This window comes from Amblyomma mixtum, chromosome 7 (genome assembly GCF_055824585.1).
Source record: "Amblyomma mixtum isolate Tamu chromosome 7, ASM5582458v1, whole genome shotgun sequence".
NCBI classification, from domain to species: domain Eukaryota; kingdom Metazoa; phylum Arthropoda; class Arachnida; order Ixodida; family Ixodidae; genus Amblyomma; species Amblyomma mixtum.
The window spans coordinates 31,967,102-31,989,643 of record NC_143018.1 but is presented as its reverse complement, the minus strand read 5'-3'; the positions used below and the strand labels follow the sequence as shown (position 1 = coordinate 31,989,643).

Genomic DNA, 22,542 nt, shown 5'->3' with positions numbered 1-22,542 from the left:
TACCACCGCAGCATGATTTGTATCCTGGTTGAGCGAATCAGTGTATTAAAAGGTACTACCCTTTCGCCGTGTCTCTCAGCATCATTCTGTGCGATGTTAAATTACTTAAGTCAAATGCTAGATAAGAAGCAATGACAAAACTAACAGCTGCTTTGTGATCAGCAGTAATGAGAGTGGTATCACTCGCAACTTACACTGAGGAAACAACTTCAGGTAAGCCGGAAATTGCCTAGGCTAACAAACTCTGCGAAGTATTTTAATGCGAAGCATTAGAATTCACGTCAGGCGATTTAGCTTCCTGCGTCTCACAAAAGTTGCCTATTGGTGGAGAGGTCAGGCAAATTGGTGACGTCATCGCAACTTGCACACAGGGGCAGATGACAATTAAATTGATCAAATTCAAATCATTTATCGCCTGCCCATCGCGCAATTCCACATCAATCGATTTTGAGCCCTGTATTAGTCCCAACGCTCGCTGATTGGCTGCCAGGGCGAGGACGTCACAAGATCACGTGATCACGATACGAAATGTCAAAGCTGGAAAGCGGAGATAGAGCGTGCTACCCGGAAAGAGCGAGGCGAGCAGGTTGGAAAAGGTTTTCGGCAGACTCGCTCGGCTCATGATTATGTGTGTGCAACTTAAGATACTATGACAGTGACCCCAAAGTGTGTGGTTAAAGACTTACACAGACGCATAAACAAATAGGAGAAACGCTGCTTCTAATGACGTCGCATTCCACTCTTGAGGCGGCGTCCTCATAATTTTTTTTCTTTACGTAATGCAAATGTAAACAATAAAAAAACGCTTGCTTTAAACACGTACAAAAGACGTTCAGAAGAAGCGGCGAACTGACATTGTTTCATCTAGGCCGGCCTGACGTTACCTATGGAGGAAAAGAGATAACCAACAGTCGTCCCTGTCTGCTTGCTAAGCGTTGTTCAGGTTACAGGTGTCTAAACTCTGCGCATTGCAAACTGTTCTTTCTTCGTTCGCGTATTATGTCTGTCGTACATGCTTCAACTCCATTGTTTTCATGCAATTACAGAGACAAAGTCTGCGGGACTGTGCCTTTTTCGCGGCTCATGACAGGTGCACAATAGAGTGAACCACGCACAAAAACCCAAACAAAGGGCCGTCGTCAAAGAAAAAGACCATTGTGCGATGCCCGGTGCAGTGTATATCCGTGAATGACCGTCGCACTACGCCGACTGCATGGCAGAAGCGGAAGAGACAAAAAAAAAATTGCAAGGCCTGGTTAAAGACTTTTCCTGTGCGGGTTACCCTATATATTGTTTGTTTTCAGGCGCACTGCCGCTCTTTGAGAATCAGCTTTAAAAGGCTCATTTTAAAGCTGCATCTCCTTTGTGCGAGCTGGTTGTTATCCTCCTTCGCTTGTTGCCTTTGTCGCATGCTCCTGTCCCGGAAGTGTTTATAAAGTTTCTCTATGTCCTTGTTAGCGTCGAGGTCACACTGTTATCAGACGCAAGTGCCATGTCAAAAGTGTGAGCCATTACGAGGTAATCTTGTCATAGATTTTTTACTTTTGGCTCATTCCACCGGAGAGGAGACGCATTGATTTCTTGACATTGTAGATTCGCAAAAAAAAAAATCTTATTCGATTAAACTAGTCCAAATAGAACTTTAGAGGCATTGTATTGAAGAAAAAAATTTTGTTTCCAAATATCATGTTCCAAACTGTAAGAAATTCGACCAATGTGGGTATTTTTAAGAAATTATTATGCAGGAGCCGTTGCTTCTCGCAAAACACTATCTCGGCGCGATGACAGGTATTCAGATGATCTGTCGGGCCTCTTAAGATGAACCATGGCTGACGCAATTTTGGTCCAAATTAGAAGCCCTTAATAGAGCTCGCACCCCAGGTCTGGAAAGTAAATTGTCTAATCAAGAAGATTTCTTAATGAAGCGAAATGTAAATAATAAGTACTTATTCATTCAAATTCTACGTTTATGTAATGTAGGCAGGGAGCTTATATACTGCGCTAAATTTACTTTCTAACTAAGTTTGTAAATAGTACACCTTATTGGGTCGTACGTGATGGAAGCCATTAATCTAGTGCGCCGAGATCGAGGGAGCGAAAGCCGCCAAGGCCGGGTTTTCAGCCGAAAGGCGGCTGCGACGCCATGTGTCGCCGGCAGAGACGCAGATCATTTTGAGTTTATGTCATGCGTGGCGGAACCAGGCAAGGACTGTTGTCAAACTTACTACGAGGAAAGTTACCGTAATTTGCAAGCTCTACGGGCAGTTTCTCCCCAATCGAGCCAGCGATTGAGGCAGGAACATTGTTAAAAGCCGCTACGATAAAGATGCCTGTCACGATAAAAGTGTAGTTCTTTGAAATGCAAGGCACAGAAAACTTGTGGATAGATACAAATTCTCGTTTCCACGCATTTGGAGATCCGAATTACGGCATTCTTCTCGTTCTTCGCCATGACAAGCACAGAAAAAGCTCTCGTTTGGTAAACTTGTTTAAGGCAGCTCCAAAAGTAAATTTTGCATACAGTATACATATGGTTTTTAACAGCTGCCTTAATACTCTTTTCCTTCGTTTGAAAAATCGGTTTACGAGCCCTTCCTAGAAACTACTGTCGCTAGCGCATGCGTTGGTGCATCTTATCCAGAAAAATAAAAATAAAAAGGAGAGAAATCGCCTGCGTCAGCTATGACAGAGATCCAGAGGCAAAGTGCTGCAGTTCTCACGAACCCGGTATTAAGAAGCAAAAGTAAAGAAAACAGCGAGAAGCAAAGACTTACAAAGCCCCCTTTTGGCACTGATGTGAATTTTGGGTTTGTTTAGAGGAGTCGCTCCGACTCTTATGCGTTTCATCCTGCGTCCCCGGAAATGGCTGATGTGTTGCAATCGTGTGCCGCACGTTTCCTTGAGGTGTTAAAAGAACGTTCCCAAAATCGTTTCACTTCCAGATGGCTCCTGTGTTGCCTCTCGTTTATTTCGTTGTTGTACACGGAGCGAATCTCAAGCGTTGTTGAGAGTCATGCGCAGTTTCGCAGCTCGCTCTGATATTTCTGGACGGTCAGCTCTCTACTTAAGACCCTTTTGAGTGTGTAGTACTTTTATTTTGGCGACTATGACTGTCTTCAGCGAGAGAAGTGCACAGCGTCTGTTTTTGTGTGCGATAGACTTAGGATGAGTTTCCGTTACGTCAAGGACTGCTCGTCTGTGACTGAGGAAATTGAAAACCAACGTGTGAAAAAAATGACGTTTGTTGAGAACCTGGCACACGTGCAGTCTTCATGTTTGGGTCGTTTACCTTTGTGTTTTCTACTGCATTTTTGGACTGGAGTACAGGGCGACTATGTATTGCGTAGCATTTCCTATTATGTTTTTTTTTACATGCCTTAGCAAACGCACACTGAAACCATTTCGGTGCATGTCCTTTGATGCAGAGAAAGGTGAGTGGTATATGATATATAATTCGTTGTCTTATGAATACAAATGACCGAGCTCGTTAATTGTTATTTTTCGCCGCTTTATTCATCTTGCATCTTAATCAAATGACGCATTAGTATCTGAATAGTAGATGTCTTCATTTTACAGTTACTAATTCAACCGCTTTACCACCTACGTTTACCGTCAAAGTGTATTTATCGCATCATATTTATAATGCGGGCGAAACATTAATTTCGCTCGCATATTATAGCAACTACGCCTATATTCCGACATTTACCTGCTTTGTGAATGATTTCCTGATTTGGAAGTTACTCCCGCGGTACAGCTCTAATCACTTGCGGGTGTGCAGCCATTACATCCGCTTGGGGCACCTGGATGATTTTTTTACATGTTGACAAGCTGCATAATTACCAGCCAGCATGGCTGATAATGTTTGTAGAGTCTATAATCATTTATTTATCAGTCAGATGTAGACTGCAACTTGCCTAGCGTTAAAGATTGATGCGGACGGGTGAAATTTTATAAATACTTAAGGGGCATGAGTTGGAAAATGTAGTTCGTAAACATTGTGCAGTTTAAGACAGATACGATATAAGCCTGATGTGTTTAAAAGAATTAGGGATTGCCGAGCAATGTAATACTGCGTGAACAAAAAAAATCAATGGACATTTAGAGGAATTTATGTGAAACAACGAAAACAAGCAGAAACAAATATAATATAGTGAAGCAGAAAACACGCAACACACAAATAAATGAGACTAATGGCTCATCACAAGAATGGCATATATCTGCTTATTTAAAATACCCTCAGGGCTTAAAAACAATAAACAGGGAAGAAGTTATAAAAAGAACACGAACAAGACAATATGAGCATAATCATACAAAAACTGGCTAGCTAAACAATGTTAGCTAATGCATTCTTTCATAAATGCTGATTATTATTCAACGCCAGTGATGCACGATGGTGATTCTGTTCTTTAAAATGTTTTCTGCGGAAAGAAATCTGCGATTAGGGAAAGTGCGAAACGAAGCACTGATCGTTCGAAATCAACCTTTAGCTCCTCTTTGCTAACAAACAGCATCTGATCAGAAAAAATCTCGGCATACTTTCTATTTGGATACGCATATTCCCTTTCACTAGTTCAGCAACAACGTAGAAAGCCCTTCGTTTTTTGGTTCGTTCATTCGTTATTGAAGGAAGTGGGCGAATTGACAGCGGAAGTGACAGCAGAGTAAGCAGCTAAGAGAACAAACTCTTTCGAAGCACGGCACTTGCATCCTGAAACAAGCGAGTCAGAACGAAGAACGACAGCTTGCCAAACTGCCCCCGGCTAAACTTGAAGCGAATCAGCGGGGCACTAGGCGACTCAAGTGACACATGAATACACGCTGTGTTCGTGACGAATAGGAAGGGGAGAAAAAGGAATAGTCCGGATGTGTAAAAAACAAACAAACAATGAAGACTGTACTGTACTGACACCAAGCGTAAAAGGCATTCCATGTTTGATCTGCTATTCGACTACGTAACCAGAAGAGACAGGAGCATAGAATGGCTTGCCCTTCTTTATTTATTATGGAAAGAAGGAATGGAAGCGTTCTGTGCACCAAGCACGTCTACGATGGAAATTGTGACTGCATTACATAGCGCAATGGAACAAGAGACAGGTTCGGGGTAAAGTAGAAGAAACTTGGCAGGGCCCAGAAACTCTCCAACTGACGAAAGTATATGTTATTTCGTAACGCGAACCAAGTGAAGGAAATTGTAGAGATCGGGAAAGAAAGCACCAAAAAAACTTGTGTGGTGTCGACATTTACTACAAGCACATTCCATCCTTTTCTGCCGAACGTCTACGTAACCATGCCAGACGAGGAGAGGAGGGAGGTTTTGCTCTTGTTTCTCTTTTAAACTTGGTCCATACACCGCATAGAAGGAAGGACAGGATTTCTTACATGACATCCTCTTTCGGTCACTTTTCCACATCCACCAAATATGCTCTGGAACACTTTATATAACAATAAAAGCATTTCATTTCTTCTAGCGTCTATCTGGCGGACTTTTGGCGCATTGTTTTTCTCTGGCGTCTACATTTTTGTGTTTATCTCCCTAACTTTTAAACTCTGAAATTGTTACGTCGATAAGTTTTAGCCGGTATAGTTCGGCATCAACAGAAGACATTGCAATGCTATATCAGTGAACAGAGCGATGGATTCCTTGCCGCTAAAGAATAAAGTATAGGACTGGTGTCAAGAAGAAAAAATTGCTTGCATCTTATAAAGGCCCTCGCAATGTGAGGACCGTAGGCTTGGTGAAGCATCCAAGAAGTGTAGACACAAAGGCGTCATATAATAGATATTGTCTGAGCATAGATAGACGCTTTCTGTCGTTGAACGTGCGACTATTTTAATATTGGGGTGAAGCAAGTTACGAGCAGAGAACATTGCTAGAATCCCTTAAAAGATTTTTTTTTTCTCACAGAGTGTCATGCTGATAAAAATTCTTCCTTTCTAATAGTTGATAACGCGTCTTTATGTGCTGAGATATAACGAATAGCCACCTGCTCGAATGCATGTCCTACTCTTTCAAACTAAGTTTGCTTCGAAAGTTCCTCAAATTTCGCTTTTTATGTGCCCTAGCGTAGATCCGTAGGTCTTCTTCAGTAACGTGATGCTTTCTTTTCTCACTGCAGGGGATGCTTATACTTGGCTCATTTTAAATATATTTCGAATCGCACAAATATGTTTGTTTCTTTTCGACAAGCGAGATGAAAGTTGAGGAGAAACGCTATCACTCTTTTCTCAAGTTTTAGTTTGGTGACAGCCCTTGAGAAAGAAAAAAAAAACCTTTCTAAATATTCCGCGCAATGTGCGCCGTTAGCTGTCGCCACGGAATTCTTAATGCGATGATAGGATTCCGCTGGCGTCCAACTTTGTTGCAGTCACAGCACGTCGGATCGTGATCTTCCATGCCAAGCAGGCTAGTGCTGATGTCGAAGTATCGCGCCATCTACCGGAAACCTGCGTAAACTCGTTTGCTTTCTGCACTACACTTGGCCGGTAGTTCCCTCTCCACTGTCCCTGATCCCCACGCTTCTCTGCGTTCGTCCGACGCTCATACCAATCGTTCGCAGAACGGTTCAGTTTAGTATCACCGTGCTGATGAAAGAAGAAAGATTTTCGAAAAAATTCTTAAAGGATATGTTAAGTGACCTGTAGAGGAAGTAACCAGAACAATGCTTCCTGATTATTTCTTCGTTTACATCCCTATACAGCCAGTCAAGATCTCCTAGGAAAAGCAGAGGTATTTAGTTATGAGGAATCTGTTGAACGTCGAGGTCTTTATCTGAAAGAATAACAAAAATGAGGTGAAAGACACACTGATAAAATAATTTAAGTGCCAAGTTTCAGGAGGTTCGCGGCAAAGATTACGAGTCAGAAAAAGGGTTAAAAAAAAGGATGAAGACAGGAAGAGGTGGAAAGGCGTATGATCACAAAGTGAAACTCGTCGCAGTGTTTCCCTGATGTATTGGTTTCCAAAATTTACATCTCGATTCTTTCGGTCGAAACGCGACAGTCAATGACTAATAGTTTTTCGATCAGTGCAAATGAGTTTTTCATTTTGGATAGCAGCGTAATCACTCTTGCATGAATAGAGGAAGGGAGGCCGGGACGGAAACATAGCAATTCGAGTTTCTTGTCATATCAATGTGATGTTCGCTCAAGCTGGAATTAAACGCCAACTGCGCCTGTGAACGAAACGGAATTATTGCATATACATAAAGTATATATTCGTAAACTGGTTGTAGACGTATATCTTGCTGCAACGGAAAAAAGACCTGCGTATTCATTTTTGCGTTTCATTCTGGTCTGGCTGAATTTGCTGTGAGTATCTAGGAAGCTAAATGAATGCGGGCCTTTCGACAGCATAGCAACTGCGTTATGGCTTTGTAATTCTTGGGAGAGCATTTTTAATAGGGACACATTAAAAGCTTGGCGCGCTACAGTGGGAAGTGACGAAGCAGATTTTTGCAGATAATTCCACTTGGTACCTACGAAAAGCCAGTTCTAGCTTTTGCTCCATGTGATCGCCTTTTTGACTATTCCGAAGCTGCTATTGTCAGGTACCACAGGTGCATACCTGTTACACCTACAAAAAAAAGAGAAAATATTATACTCCCCTAATCTTGAAGAGTTGAAGAGTTGTAATGTGTGATTCGCACATTTCTTTTCTTTTAAGCTAACATTTGCTCGAAGCATCGATTGCGTCAAAAGCTAGCAGAGTACGGTATTGAAGTCAAACTGCTCTGCCGTGCGGTGCCGTGGAACAGAGAAGAATACTAATTTACCACACTTAAGAAAAAACATATTCAACTCATGGAACAAGACAGCACGAAATCCGAATAAAATGCACTTTCTTCTTTTCGGAAAACCTTGCGCATCTTTTAGTCTAAAATTTATGCTTTTTCACGCAAAAAGTGATTCGTCGCTCCGTCTTGATGTTGTTGTGCCGCGGCCACTTATGCCTTACAAAGCTGTTTTGGATTCGAATCAGGAGTCATAGCACACATGCGAATGAAAATTTCTTAAATAAATATTATCTTTAATTAGTTAGTTTTTGTAGCTTTAAACTTCAGTTATTATTTTTTGCCCTCATAATAAGAATTTACTGTAGCGTTTTTACTCCAGCAAGGAGCAGGCACAAAAGAAAATATTTGTGATCTGCGCAGATAAATAAGTTTCGGGTTCCTACTATTTTTAGATAAAGTAAATAGGAGATAAACCATAGTGTTCCTATAATCACGACCCTGCGGGACTCCTTGTCTGAAAGTATTGTGAGCCGAAGACACATTATTTACGTTAACAGACTGATTTCTAAATAATTACGCGGCAAATGTAACGTAATATCACGGATGTCATAGGATTATAGTTTTTGCAACAAAACTTCATGCCCAGCATAGTTGAAAGCTTGACTGAAGACTAGAAGTTTAGTTCCTCACCTTACGTCAGCAGAAATGTGAACATAACGCACTGCACTACTCTTTGTTTGCGACGAATTTCGGTACAATCTTGGTCACACATAACTGCGCTTTTGAAGAAGACTTGGCACAACACAGGGACGACACAAACACTGGTGCGCACCAGTGTTTGTGTCGTCCCTGTGTTGTCCCAATTCTTTTTCAAAGCGCAGATATGTGTGACCATGTTAACCTCCAACTAGCCTAATTTGAAACTTTCTTAATGTTCAGTACAATCACCCACATTGTGTACTTTTCGGTTTCTGCATGGTCGCACTGTCTTGCTATAGTAGGGCTCCACCCGTAGAAAAACTACACAGAAAAGCTTCCGTCCTGACAACAAAATTCCTGTAATTTGTTTCGTATTAACCTACAGCAACAACAGAAGTTGTTGTAATAACAACAAGATTTTTGAAGTGTTACGGAAAACTACTATAGAAAAGTAGTACAAAACAACAGCAAAATCTGTGCAACAAAACATTTTGTCGTATTTTTCTGTAGCGTTTTTCGACAGGGTAACATATTAAGAAGCAGCACTGAATATTTGATCCCATGAAAAACACAACGTGGTGTTTCTGGCTCCATGGGTAGAAAAGAATGTTTTGGTAACAACTGATCTGCAGTGTTCCGTATCTGAACATCAGGGTCAGGATTAAGTCCAGGCGTTTGTTACGCGCCATTAGATTATCAAAAGGCAATCTTTCGTAAATTTATGCTGGTCTGAGGTGCACATGCACTTAAGTGTATGCTTGTATGGTTACTAAAAATACTACTGTGTGTCATAACGTCGAATTTCCAAGCAGTCGCTGTATTGAAACGCATGATTTACCGGTCAGTTCGTAGTAGTAGCCCGAACGTTAGAGAAAAACGCAAAAGAGCTAACAGCGGACTTCAACAAACGACAACTCAGTCATGAAGATTTATAAAAAAAAGGCTTTGAAATGAATGTTAACGAAAAAAACAGAAAGTCTTCATTCTGCTTGCGCAATTTTTCGATTGTGATATTTTCCCACATCATTTATTCATCCTGCTGTCGCCACCACTATCATGACTTCGGTTACGCTTGAGATTGTTCGAGATTGTTTCGATGCAATGAGCTGCTCGACAAACAAAGCGTGTTCATTAATTGCCAAAGGCGACACTGTTGTTGAACAAGAAAAAAGAAAAAAATAAGCTTGCATTTCCGCTCACCACGGTGTTTCATTTCCGCCCCGCTTAAGTTCCCGCCAGTGTCGGTTCTGTCCTTGCTTCTACATTCTCTTTTCTTTCTTTTTTAAATTCGGCCTTGAAAGCGTTTTTGTTTGTTCTCCGAAAAGTCGCGATAAAGGACTGCCAAATATTGACACCAAGCTTTATCCCTCTGCTCTGACAGGAACTCAACGGCCCGCAAAGCTACGACAAACAACAAAATACGAACTGTGGTGAAGGCCTTGCATAAATTAGACTAAATAAAGATAGAAAAGAAACACATGTTAAAGTAAGGTACCAAAAAATTTACGATTGAATCGAAAACGCTGCAACAGAAAGGAAAACAAAAATCGAAAAATGTAAAATTTTGACTGATATGTCTTCCATGGCCTTTGAATTCGGACGTCTGTGTACTGAACGGTAAATAGTCTACTTTGCGATAAAAGATGTGCGTCCGCCTCGCATACAAGAGCAACTGCATTTACATGCTAATGAGGCGTGAGGCGAAGCTTTGTCTAAGCGAAAATTAAATTTGCACTTCCGAAATCTCCATAATCAGAAAGAGCTTGTCCAGTGCAGACGGTCGCGTTAATACAGTCGCTAAAAGGCGCCCACTGCTGTTGACAAAGAAAGCTTTACTGCCTCCAAAACCTTTGTCTTTGAATTTACGTCTTTTAATAGACTCACTACAGCTACTCGCACGATGTTTAACAAGGTTTTAGCGATCAGATCAGAGGCATTAATTAGGTACACATTGTATCACTCTCATCCTGTCTATCCAACGTTCTGAATTATGATGACCAAAACTCGACGCTACATACTTAATTAGGTTCTTTCAACTAGCACATCTCCAGTGTTCTGAAATTATGATGACAAAAACGAGACGCCATACCCTTAATTAGGTTCTTTCAACTAGCACACGCTTCATTACACACTTTACCCAGCATACTGGTCTAAATATTTACCAACGTACTTCGAAGACAGCGAAGCCGGAGAAAGGGACAAAGAAGGCACTTGAAAATGACCAGACCGGCACGTGTGAAATTCTTTGCTCTTAAGTTGTTTGTTTTTTTCCTTACTAGGCAGTAAAATTACAGTCCGGCTTGTCTCGCTGATGAGACTATCACTTGATGCTTTGATTGAGGGATTACAGCACTACGTCGCGATTTGCCCTTCGTCCCCTGTGTAATGTCAGTGTTTTATCTCTGCTGTTTATCTCTGTGTTATATCTCTGCACCTGCTAGACGCAGCGCCCTTGGTTGTCAGAAAAGGAAATCGACTATCGTTATCCCAGGATACTTGATAGCTCGTAGGTATAAGAATGTAGTAATAATCATGTGGGACTAATAAAAAAAACTAAAAAACAAATGAAGCGTGTACCGGTTTAAAGAACCTAACTAAGAATATAACGTCTCGTTTTTGTTCTCATAATTTCCGAACACTGGATACGTGCTAGTTGAAAGGACCTAATTAAGGATAAAGCGTCTCATTTTATTCATCATTGGTCTGAACATTGGATAGACAGCCTAAGAGTGTCACAATGTATACCTAATTAATGCCTCTGATCTGATCGCTGAAACCTTGTTAAACATCGTGCGAGTAGCTGTAGTGAGTCTATCAAAAAGTTAAAATCAAGGACAAAAGGTCTTGGAGACAGCAAAGCTTTCTTTTTCAGCAAGAGTGGGCGCCATTCATTTGGAAGTGGAAAAATGACAGATTTAGATGAAAAAAGAATATTAAATATCAGAAAATAAAAATAAAAAAATCACAAAAATCGCTGATACTATCGCATCCACAGCCATTGGAAGGGATGCTAAAACAGTGTTATCATACGAGGAAGGTAAATATTGATTAAATGTTCTAAATGTACTGACGAGCTGAACGAAAATGTTTAGTCCCTCCTCCTTTCCGCAAACACTTAATGTTTCTTGTTTATGAGATACTTTTAATGCGAAGGCATTACATTTCCCATTAGCACAAAAAGCCGGCGTCTGCCGGCGTCCATAGCAGGAAGTTCCTCGGTGACGTCACTGATTTCTTCCATGACCTCTGCAGTAGACAATAAGACAGTTGTCGTTTACAGCGAAGAAAGATAGCTAAATTTCCTCTGAAGGTGCAGGCGATTGAATCAGAGTCTTTCAGATAGCGAGGCTAGAATGAAGTCCATAGGCCGCAAAACTGCGTTACTTCTTAGCCAATAGAGGTGAAGCTAGGGTATGCTTTTATTTTAGGTTATTTGTAAACATAAATACCCCAGAAAGCAGAAGGATTGACAGCCGTCGCCGTAGCTCAGAGGTAGAGCACCGGTCGCGTAATTCGGAGGTCGTGGGTTCGGATCCCACCGGCGGCATGAGGTTGTTTTTTCTTCTGCTTTTCTAATCAATTAGCTTTAAGCGACAACATATTCAGTAATATTGTTACTTGATCAACACCACAAAAAAAATTAAGTAAAAAATCCCCTGTGCTCCTTGATTTCTGTGGCTGTCGGCTTCTCTCGTAATGAGAAGGTGAGCCATTAAATAGGAAGAGATTTTTAATGAATCTCACAACAGCGCTCATGATTAAACAGTGCTTTCGCATGCAAGGCACGTAAGCAGTATTAAGTGGCCTCCGTAACTTTTTAGGTACGTGGTCACAATAAATGTGGAAATCGCGTAGGGACCCTTGGTATTGGTTTGGTTTGGCTTATGGGGTTTAACGTCCCAAAGCGACTGAGGCTAAGAGAGACGCCGTACGGAAGGGCTCCGGAAATTTCGACCACCTGGGGTAATTTAACGTGCACTGACATCGCACAGCACACGGGCCTCTAGAATTTCGCCTTCAGCCGCCGCGGCCGGGATCGAACCCACGTCTTTCGGGTCAGCAGCCGAGCACCGTAACCACTAGCCACCGCGGCGGACGGACCCTTGGTATATTGTACCGATACTTGAGGCGGGTAAAAGAACACGGTACGTACTCACGTATTTAAAGAGACATGTGCTCATGCAAGCCAAGAACTAAACACCTAAACAATGCAAAATAAAGGTGCTTGTTTAACGATGCATTATTGGGAGACCGGCCTCTGAAAGATAAGAGCGCTGAAGAGACTACTCATCCTTGAGAGCGTCCTACAGGTAAGCCGGCGATAGCGATGTGCTCTCTTCGCTGAACAGCGATAAACTTAAATGACTTTTTTTCTAAACGAGTAATGAGCACCGGCAGTGGCAGATCTAGTCTTGAGCAACAGCGGGAGTGGGAGCTTCTGGATACTGTGAAGCGATCGATAGCCTGACTTCCTTTTTTGTTCTTATTTTGGGACTGCAGTCTTGCATAACTTCTTGCGAGATCACGATGGCGGCGATACGGCTAGTGGTAAGAGATAGCGGAGGGGACAAAAGGCCTTGATAGGCTTTAATCTCAGGGGCACCAGTGCCCGAGATTACTGCTGAATTATCCTCTGGACGAGAGACCACGGAGGTCCTCCCTATCTGATTCACACCGTAACGTAATTACCCGTTTTTGTCCCCTCGTGTCCGAGCGTGGGTGCTTTATAGGCTCCCTGTGTCGCAAGCCTTGCCGGGATTCGTCTCAAAGCGCTGCGCCATCGGTGCTGGCTCAAAATGTAAAACAAAATGAGTCGATAGGAGTCGACGTCTGAAATGGCTGACTGCCGAAGTTGAAGTGAAGAGGCAAGTTTCATTTTATGCTTTGGAGGTTACGGAATGAAACATGATTAGAGTATTTGGCAGTTCATAGAGCCACAGCCGTCAACCACGAATGGCGTAACTCTTGGCTGAAGCTCTTACAAACATAACAGAAAAGTTTGAGACAACACGCTCCACGCGACAAATACTAATACCTTGGCGTTACTCTTAACAATAAGCCTAAGGCGCGGACAAAAGTAAACGGAGCACGCAATTGTCTTGGAATATTTTTCACGCGTCCCCTAATTGAAATTTCCAGCAGTGGTACGCGCATGCTGGTAGAGGAGGTCAGTGGGCTTTTTTGTCGACAAACAACGCTTCTTCATTACCAATGTAGAAAGCGTCATTGCGCTTCGAACGCAATAGCGTGCTCCGTTTACTTATGGCCGCGCCTGTACATATATCTCGGATGTTTGCTCAGCTTCGCTAAAAAATTGTGGTTCATAAAGAGAAAGCTTAAAAACGCGCCTGTAAGGACTAAAATGTTAGCCTACAATGCAATAGTGAGATCGAAGTTAGAATATGCTTCCGAACTCTGGGACCCGCATACCATGAAATACACTAAAGAACTCGAGCGAGTACAGAGAAAAGCAGTGAGATTTATATACGGGAAATATGCCAGGAAGGATTCGCGTCCTCAATAATGTTACAAAATAGAATGCAGACACTCTAAATACGCTGAAAAATTAAAGGTCTGGTACTACTACATAACACTCTTTCTGGAAAAAATAATATGACGCTACGTGCTTCCGTATGTCGGCCTTCTACGAGGAGAACACGACACAGTCATGAGTATCTGCTTGCACCGATCTTCCCGAAAACAAACGCTTACAAGTACAGTTTTTTTCCCTCGAACGGTGAACGAGTGGAATTCACTTGCCATTAGTGTATTTCAGTGTAACAATTTCATGGCTGCATTGCAAAATCATTTTTGGGCAAGTTAGCGATGTTGACGTTCTCATTTGTGCATCTTTTTGTGCATTATGTTCATTTCATGTCACATTGTATACGCTTTTCTGTGCTTTCTTTTTTGTTTGTGATATGCCCCTCCCTCTTGGGCCAAAGGATTGGCCTGCAGTATTACTAAATAAATAAAATAAAAATTCCCACATGCATGCTGAGCGACTTCTTCATAATATTTCTAAACTATAGAAAACTTGGCACGCGAATACCGAACAGGGGTATCGGTGCTATTTTTGATCAACATTTAAACTGTCAATAAAAAGAGGCAACGTAATGAAGCTTCAGTCTCATTGTGGAGGAATCAGGGTTGTTCAGCATCATTCGATCGTCGATGGCAGCGTTGCAGGTTATATTGAATGCGGCTGAAGAAGGCTGTGTCAGCTTCAGTTCAGCATTATAACGCAATGAAAACTGCAAGGCAAAGGCTTGCCTCGTCCACAAATGCAAGCCTAAAATGTGGCTGGTCCCAAATCATGCACGACGCAAAATTGCTACTGATGTTTGGTTTTGTCTAACACAAACACGTATCGAGGCTGCTTCCACAGATGTAGAAATCTGTAAACCTTGCCAAAGTGAAAACGTCCCCCATTGCTTTAACGTCAACACCCACTGCTGCGTATGCTGGGGACTATGAGACTGTAGGAAAATCAAAAGATGAGTAAAGCACGTAAATTATCGAGGCACACGCCAATGAACAGGATTTTCGTAAGTCTGGGTGGACTTTTCATCGCCCTCAGCAATTAAGAAATGGAATCCCCAAAATTAAATGAATGATAAATGTGAAGAAATAAAGAAACGAAAGATACCTCGCTCGATGAAAACCACAATGCATAGTCCTTATAGTTAAAAAAAATCGCAGGTAGTTACTTTCAGGGTTCGACCAGTGATCACCTCAAGTTGACTTGCGAAACGATTAGCTTAATAATGACTTCATGCAAGTCTGCTACGACAGCTGAACTCCTTTTTCAATGTTACCGAACAAAGGCAAATAAAAGCTGTAAACAGTGAATGATTAAGCGGATCTTGAATGAGGGGAGGCATATTCTGCGCAACAGTCTGAGTTCGGCCCTCCTGTTCGAATTCGGTTGCCAATAGACATCTTTAGCATACCTTGTACCGTGTACCATGTTACCGGTACCGGAGTACCAGGAGCCCGGCGCAGCCAATGCGCATGCGCAAATCATCTAGACGACGTCAGACAACCGGCGGCTGCGCGCTCGCCTGCTGCATCGGGACCAATCAGAACGCGTTCACCGCCGGTGGGCGCACTCCCGGTACTCCGGTAACGGTAACGTTAGCATGGTACACGGTGTGGTAAAGGTGTCTAATGTTGGCCTTCTCTGGAGGGTCGAGGCCAGGAACAATTGACCTGTGCTCCCGAGCCAGCAACTGTGTACATTTGTGTATTATTGTCTGTCTTTTAGCTGAGGAATGGGGCATGCCGGTCGAAGACGGTGACAGACATCCATGGCGCGAGATTGGGAGAGCTGTGCTCCACGACAGCTTGTTCTGGCAATGGAGTGGTCGATATGGAGCCGCAACACGCCCTGTCTTCTTAAAGTGCGGTGTACATCCTCCTTTGGCAGTTCATAGTTTCATCATAAAACACAGTATATTGGCAATATTTTTTTTAGGCATATATTTAGAACTTAACTCCCAACTTTCGACTTCAGAAAATAGAAAAAGAGAACAATTTTACGGATTACCACGAATTTTCCTTGCACGCCAAAGACAAATTTCCCAAGCATTTCACCCTGATTAAGCCGAGCACCAGGCCAGGGGAAGCTTGTACCCGTTGTATCACCGGTGGATACCAGGCGGCAGTGGGGATCGAACGCCGCACCTCCGGCATGCGAGGCGGAGGCTCAGCCACTTTGCCACCGCTGTGGTGTATCTATTACAGAAAAGTACTACAGAGCTATAGACTGCAGAAAATACTACAGAAAGGAACTACAGAAGCGCAGAAAAATGCTAGAACGGAACAATCTGTCGTCACGACAAAACTCAAAAATATTTTTTCGCATTTTTGTCGCAGTTATAGGCTTTTTCAACTGGCTTCTGAGTTCAAATTTTTCAGCTGAGCAGCGCGACTGGGTTTAACACTTCTAACACCACGTGACCAGGACACGAGAGCCGATAGGTGTCCTCAACTTTCGTTATTACAACCAATCATTGCCCCATAAAAGCCGACCGCCTACTACGACTGCCTTAATTATTACCAAGACTGCTAACGCGAGGATCTCGGGGCTTTATGTTTTCCCTGTCGAGGTCTCCGTTTCCGCAGTCACAACCGATCTCGATGGCAAGATAGCCTAGATATCTCCCCTCTTCTTGTGCCGCGGTTCCCTGAGGTTCGGTAATTTGACTTATGCGTGTTCTCCGAAGGAATTAGCTCTGGCGACATAGCGTGATCAGTCTGAATAAAGCGGGTCTGCGAGGCGCGCCTGCGCAGTCCTGGAGCCTTTGCGACACGTGCATTAAGGAGAGCCCCGCCGGCTTAGTGGTGGCTTATGTGCAGCCTCGCAATGCTAGCGTGTTTACTGCGTCGCGCTTTGTTTACTGCCACGTGGCAGGCGGGAGTTTCTCGAATGTTTTCTTAATGACGTTGCCCGTTGACCTTGCTTGGCAAGGAAGTGCGCAAGGGAGAATAGTTGCACGAAGGATTAAAGAAAGCAAAGAAAAGGACATGCTCTGGATTCTTCTTCTCTCGCCTAATAAGAGCACCTAATGCACCAGCGTCTCTGCTCATTCTCTCAGGATTTTTCGGCGGGACCAATTTCTGGGCTGCCTGCAGAGAAAGCTGTCAAGACGCGGGATCTCATGAGTGGAGAGGTAAGATTCTTCGAGCGCAGTGGAGTTTTGCAACGCACTACTTGTTTGTGATTCTTGCTCAGATCCAGGGTACGCGATCCGCTGTGGGGGTGGTTTCAATCCCAGGCGTTCGCGACGTCGCTGAGCGAAGAGTTTTGCGTTTGTGGTGTACGTAATCAAAGCGTCTGTCTGAATGGAAAGATAGTACCCTCATTTACGGGCTAGCAGGCGTGTCCAATGAGCTTGCGCAAAGTCACAGTAATCATTTGCTTAACGCTGGACGCGTTCTATAAATTTCTGCACGCATTGGCGGTGACGAAGTTTTCGCGTCATCTACTCTTGCTGTATTTTGCTTTGGGGGGAACCTGATGCCATGATCATTTTGGAGCGTTTCTTTTTGTTTTCATTGATGCAGCAGCGAATGCTGTCGCTAGGATGGTCGCACCTGTAACTGACAACGTACGCAGTGTGTGGACACTGCCTCCCAGCAACTCATCTTTGATCGCTTTAGAAGACTTCCTGCTTACCAGCGCACATCCGTAGTGCGCCCAGGGGATTACCCGTTTCTGAAAAAAAAATGGCCTTTGCATGGCCGTTAGAGAATTGTCATTTCACGAAGTTACACAGCCGTTACATTCAGAAACAGAGCTATCACCATTAGATGCAATGAAAAGCTAGAAATTTATCACAGCAATGAAGCAGGGCAGCGCCCAGTATGATATAGTTTGGTTTATGATGATGGTGAATTTTTATGACACAAGGGCTTCTGCGGCCGAAGAGGGCCATGACACATGGTGTTTTCGACTACTCAAGGTGGGGTCGAAGACCCATTTCCCAAGCATTTCACCCTATTAATCCGAGTACCAGGCCAGGGGAAGCTTGTACTCATTGTATCACAGGTGGGTACCGTGCGGCACTGGGGATCGAACCCCGAACCTCCCGAATGCGAGGGGGTGCTCAACTACTTTGCAACCGCTTCGGTCAGATTTGGGATATAATTTTTAGTGATAAGCTTTGGTTGGATTGTTTGGCCGGGACACGCCATACTTCCCTACTGAAAGTTTCCATGAGGTTTGTCCCTTAATTCCCTATATTTTCATATGGATTATATGGAGTCAGTAGGTATGGAGTAAGAATGTACTTTATGGAAAACGCGTATGAAAACTTACCGACACCAAATGACCTCTTGCAGACTTTATGGAAGTTAAAAGAAAATTTTATAGAAAGTTTATAGACTCCATAAAAAACGTAGAGACGTCCACATAGGTTTCCACATCATATCGGCTCCATATTCCCATAATTCTATACGAACGACTCGTATGGGATGTTTTAATAGGGCTGAAGATAGCGATGGCATAGATTTCAGGTAAGGGCATAGGCGTCTCCATATGTTTACCCATATATGGCCTTGATGCCTCGCAGTAGCTCTTGACACGGAGAGCTGAAAATCCAGCATAAGTACGGTGGAGCCACGTCAAGCCTCTGGCACAAAACTTTGTAGTTGATCGATCCCGAATGATGGACTTGGACACTGAAGCAGCACTGAACATATTAACATAGGTATCAGTTGTGTGGTATGATATGATATCTCTTGAATAGTTTTACGCCCGTAAGTATGCAAATTTTATTAGTCTGTGCAAATTACTGCCATGGACGAGATTTAACCAAATACAATAAGATATATTGTACTTTGAAGTAAGATATGATGACCCCGCCGCGGTGGCTCAGTGGTTACGGCACTCGGCTGCTGGCCCGAAAGACACGGGTTGGGTTCAGCGCGACAGCTGAATTTCCATGGAGGCGAAATTCTAGAGGCCCGTGTACTGTGCGATGTCAGTGCACGTTAAAGCACCCCAGGTGGTCGAAATTTCCGGAGCCCTTCACTACGGTGTGTGAGGTGTCCCTCATAGCCTGAGTTGCTTTGGGACGTTAAAGCCCAATAAACCAAACCTAAGACATGATGTTGGGCTTGTCGGTTCATAGTGATTGCCAAAATATTACACGATATAATATCATGTCATATCATATGACTCATATTGAGTTTTAACAAAATCTGATATGATTTATATTTGATGTATAACATGTCATATTTAACGAAACATGATATAATATAGAAAACGATATTATGTGATAATATATATGAGTGATATTTTGTTAAATATCACGCATGCCAGTAATTTCTATAGAGTAACAAAGTTCGCACACCTAGGGGCATACAACTATTTAAGGGACCCTCTGCACATGCTTAATTTTCATATTCTTTTTCTAAAACAGTGCTCTGAGCATGCAGACAATGTCAGTGCACCGATGCAACCTTAAGGATGCATAGGTGCAAGGGTGTTTCAGCCCCATTGGGTACAAGGGTGCGCGAGGTAAGAGTGTGTTTAGACTCTGTTAATAACTTTACGCTTCTTCATCTAGTGGGCCTTTAATAAGTTTGGCAAATAGGTCCAACTAAGCTATTTTCCTTCGCTGTATATGTGGCAGCCGTACTTTGCACCCATTTCAGGGGGACCAAGGTTGCGAATTACAGAAAAGAAAATGTCCTATGAAGGCTGCCAGCTCCTTTTTACAGTGTAAGAAGGTTGCAGTTTGCCAATCACTTCACGCAAGCTGACACGGTGGCAAGAATACTCTTCTTGCTAATGATCTGCGGCTACCACGCATTGATGTTTCGTCAGGACGAACAATCAGCTCTATTATTACCACCCATCAGGTCTTCACGCGACTTCTTGACGTCACACAGTTTTCAGTCGCTGACTACAACGGCTTTGCCAATTTTGGGGCGCCACTTTTTGGGATTTATTGCAACTATCAGTGCGCGTTAACGAACCCCAGGTGGTCAAAATTTCCGGAGCCCTTCATTACGGCGTCCCTCATTGCCCTAGTCGCTTTTAGACGTTAAACCTCCATAAACCATACACCATAAACCATAAACAAGAAAACTTTGTTAGCCCATCGGCCACATGCATTCTGTTTTTTTTTTGTTTAATTTTAAAATGACTGCGCTTATCAATAGTAACTGATGCCGCAAATAGTGGCGAGGGCCAGCAGCGCGCTGGACCTGGGAGAGCGTGGAATTTTCCGTAAATCTTAATAAGAATTTATTATGATTTCGATCGCACTCGGTGTTGATGCTTCGAAAACTTAGACAAAGTTTCAGCAGTTGAATATTACAGCGAAAAAGTAGGCGCACAGAGGTAGAAAAATCGATTGCACGGGTGCCCTACATTCATTAATTTTGCTTCCGTTGTTGGAAAAAGAAAAGCCTCCGGGCGCCTGCCACGAACAGCCCGACAAAAAAAAAAAAAGTTGTCCACTCCAATTGAGACCGGAGCCGACAAAAAACATGCGAATAATTTATGGTCTTTTTAGAGAAACCTCAACGAGAAACGAAAAAGGGAAGGGTGGAAGGGTGCTGAGATCTGCAGCACGAGGTAAATTTCGTTTTCCTCTTTTGATAATTCTTGGGAAAATTTCGGGTAACTCAGCACAATTCAGCTTTTTTTTTCTCTTTAAGGAAACCTTGCACCCCAGTTATGATCTAGTAGTCTAGTATAAACACACATTGTCTTTGAGTTTCGGAGCAATAGCGCAAACAGGACAAGGGACAAAAGAACGAGTAGACAGACACAGCGCTGTGTGTGTCTACTCGTTCTTTTGTCCCTTGTCCTGTTTGCGCTATTGCTCCGAAGTATGAACCAACAAGCCCGAATTTCAAATGTCTTTGAGTGTTTAAGCAAAGTGAAGTTCAGAATGGCATACCCAGCACCAGTAACTAATGGTTGAGACATCAATGAACTCACTCTCGAAAGCACACACGCACAAGCGCAGATATAAAAAAACCGCACACAGTCACGTTAATTCACCGGGGAGCGCTCCCGAAAACGCACACATCCACAAACGAGCACATATTATAGCACATAGAGATCATTTTTTTTATATTTCTACCAGCGTCGTGCTACAAATTGGAATCAGAAGGAAAATTAGCAAAATGAAAAAAAAAAACTGAAAGAAAAAATAATTTGCAAATTAACTTTCCGCAAGAGCGCCTACCTTTGCTAGAGCTGTAAGCACTGAGGGAGCAGGAACTGCAAAACGCTTCCACTTAGGCCTCAGGGCGATAATTTTCAGTGGCGCTTCTCACTGTCTCTGGTGCAGAAGAAAAAAATCTCGAGATTAGTTTTTGGATTTCAGTAGCTCATTGACTAAAATATGTGTTTAATGCATCTGAGATTTGTGGAAGAAATCGAGAATTTCTTGCTTTGTTTTCCAGCTAGCGTTATCCTGTAAACAACAAAGCTCTTAAACAAGCTAAACATCAGAATGGGGAATCTGCGGTCACTACGTCTAGATTACGTTATTCTGTTAAGCTAAGAAAAAGCCCAGGACGCCTTTTTACGTAGTGGTTGGTGTGCATAACATATTCTGTCAGCAATGATTTCATTTGGGAATAACGGCAACCAAAACAAAAATTTCCCCCTGCGTGTTGTTTTTTGCAACCTGGGTTGATTTTCTTGCTAATTGTGTACCCGTAAAGAAAGAAGTGCAAAAAATTGCAAGGTTTGTACTCGAAGATACTGCTCAAATTGGAGGTTTCTGGTACGAGGTCGTTTAAAAGGCAGAAGAGAACAACGCGTATTTTCTTTAAAAAAGTCCCGTAGCAGATAATTTAAATGTAAAGAACAGCAAAAATCACAATGCTGAGTTTACTTTCCCTCTTAAATAACACTGGACCTAGAACTCTCTTAATGAAAAATGACATCATTTAAGATTCTTTAAATATTTTACGTATGAAAAGTTGATAAAAAATACACCAGCATACAAGTAGATGGCGCAAGAAGTAGCGTAACGCACTCATATGGGCCCGTACACACAGACGCACCCGCACATGCACGCACATGTGAGTGGGGGGGGGGGGGGGGGGGGGGGGGGGCTTGGCAGCGGTGCGGTGGCGTATATAATTTTCTGCCCAGCCCAATCCGAGTGTTCCCAGAAAGGGATCAATGGCTTGCACGAGATGCCAGAAAGAAGAGCGGCGGTCAAGTTCGCAGAAGTTGAGAAGCATCGGAAATCGATCGTAAATACCAGTCTTGTTTTGCAATTGCCAGATGAGGTGCCATTCCTTATACTTCAATATACAAAGAGCGAAGAAAACTGGCATTCACCCAAGTACCTGCAAGCGCTGACGTCATTGCAAACACTTAGTCTCCGTGACTGCGCTGGTTAATTGAAGGTCGGGAACCCTTGTGAGGTTTTCCGCAGGGTGTTCCAGCTGCGAAACAATAAGCGGCATCCATATGAGAGACCGGACCGCGGACGAAAAGGTCACGTGACAAGTAGCATGCCATCATCAAGGAGCAGCTCGCATGCCTAAGTGGTACTCGAGAGCAGACGACGGAGTGGGTGGACCGGGAAATTCTTAGAGCTGCTCTACGAATGCCCTTTATCATACT

General features: G+C 43.0%; 1 protein-coding gene across 1 annotated transcript in view; it reads left to right on the top strand.

The window, feature by feature from the left end:
* Positions 1 to 22,542, top strand: part of LOC149335555 (trissin receptor-like) — a 311,374-nt gene that overhangs the window by 28,265 nt on the left and 260,567 nt on the right. The window lies entirely within an intron of this gene.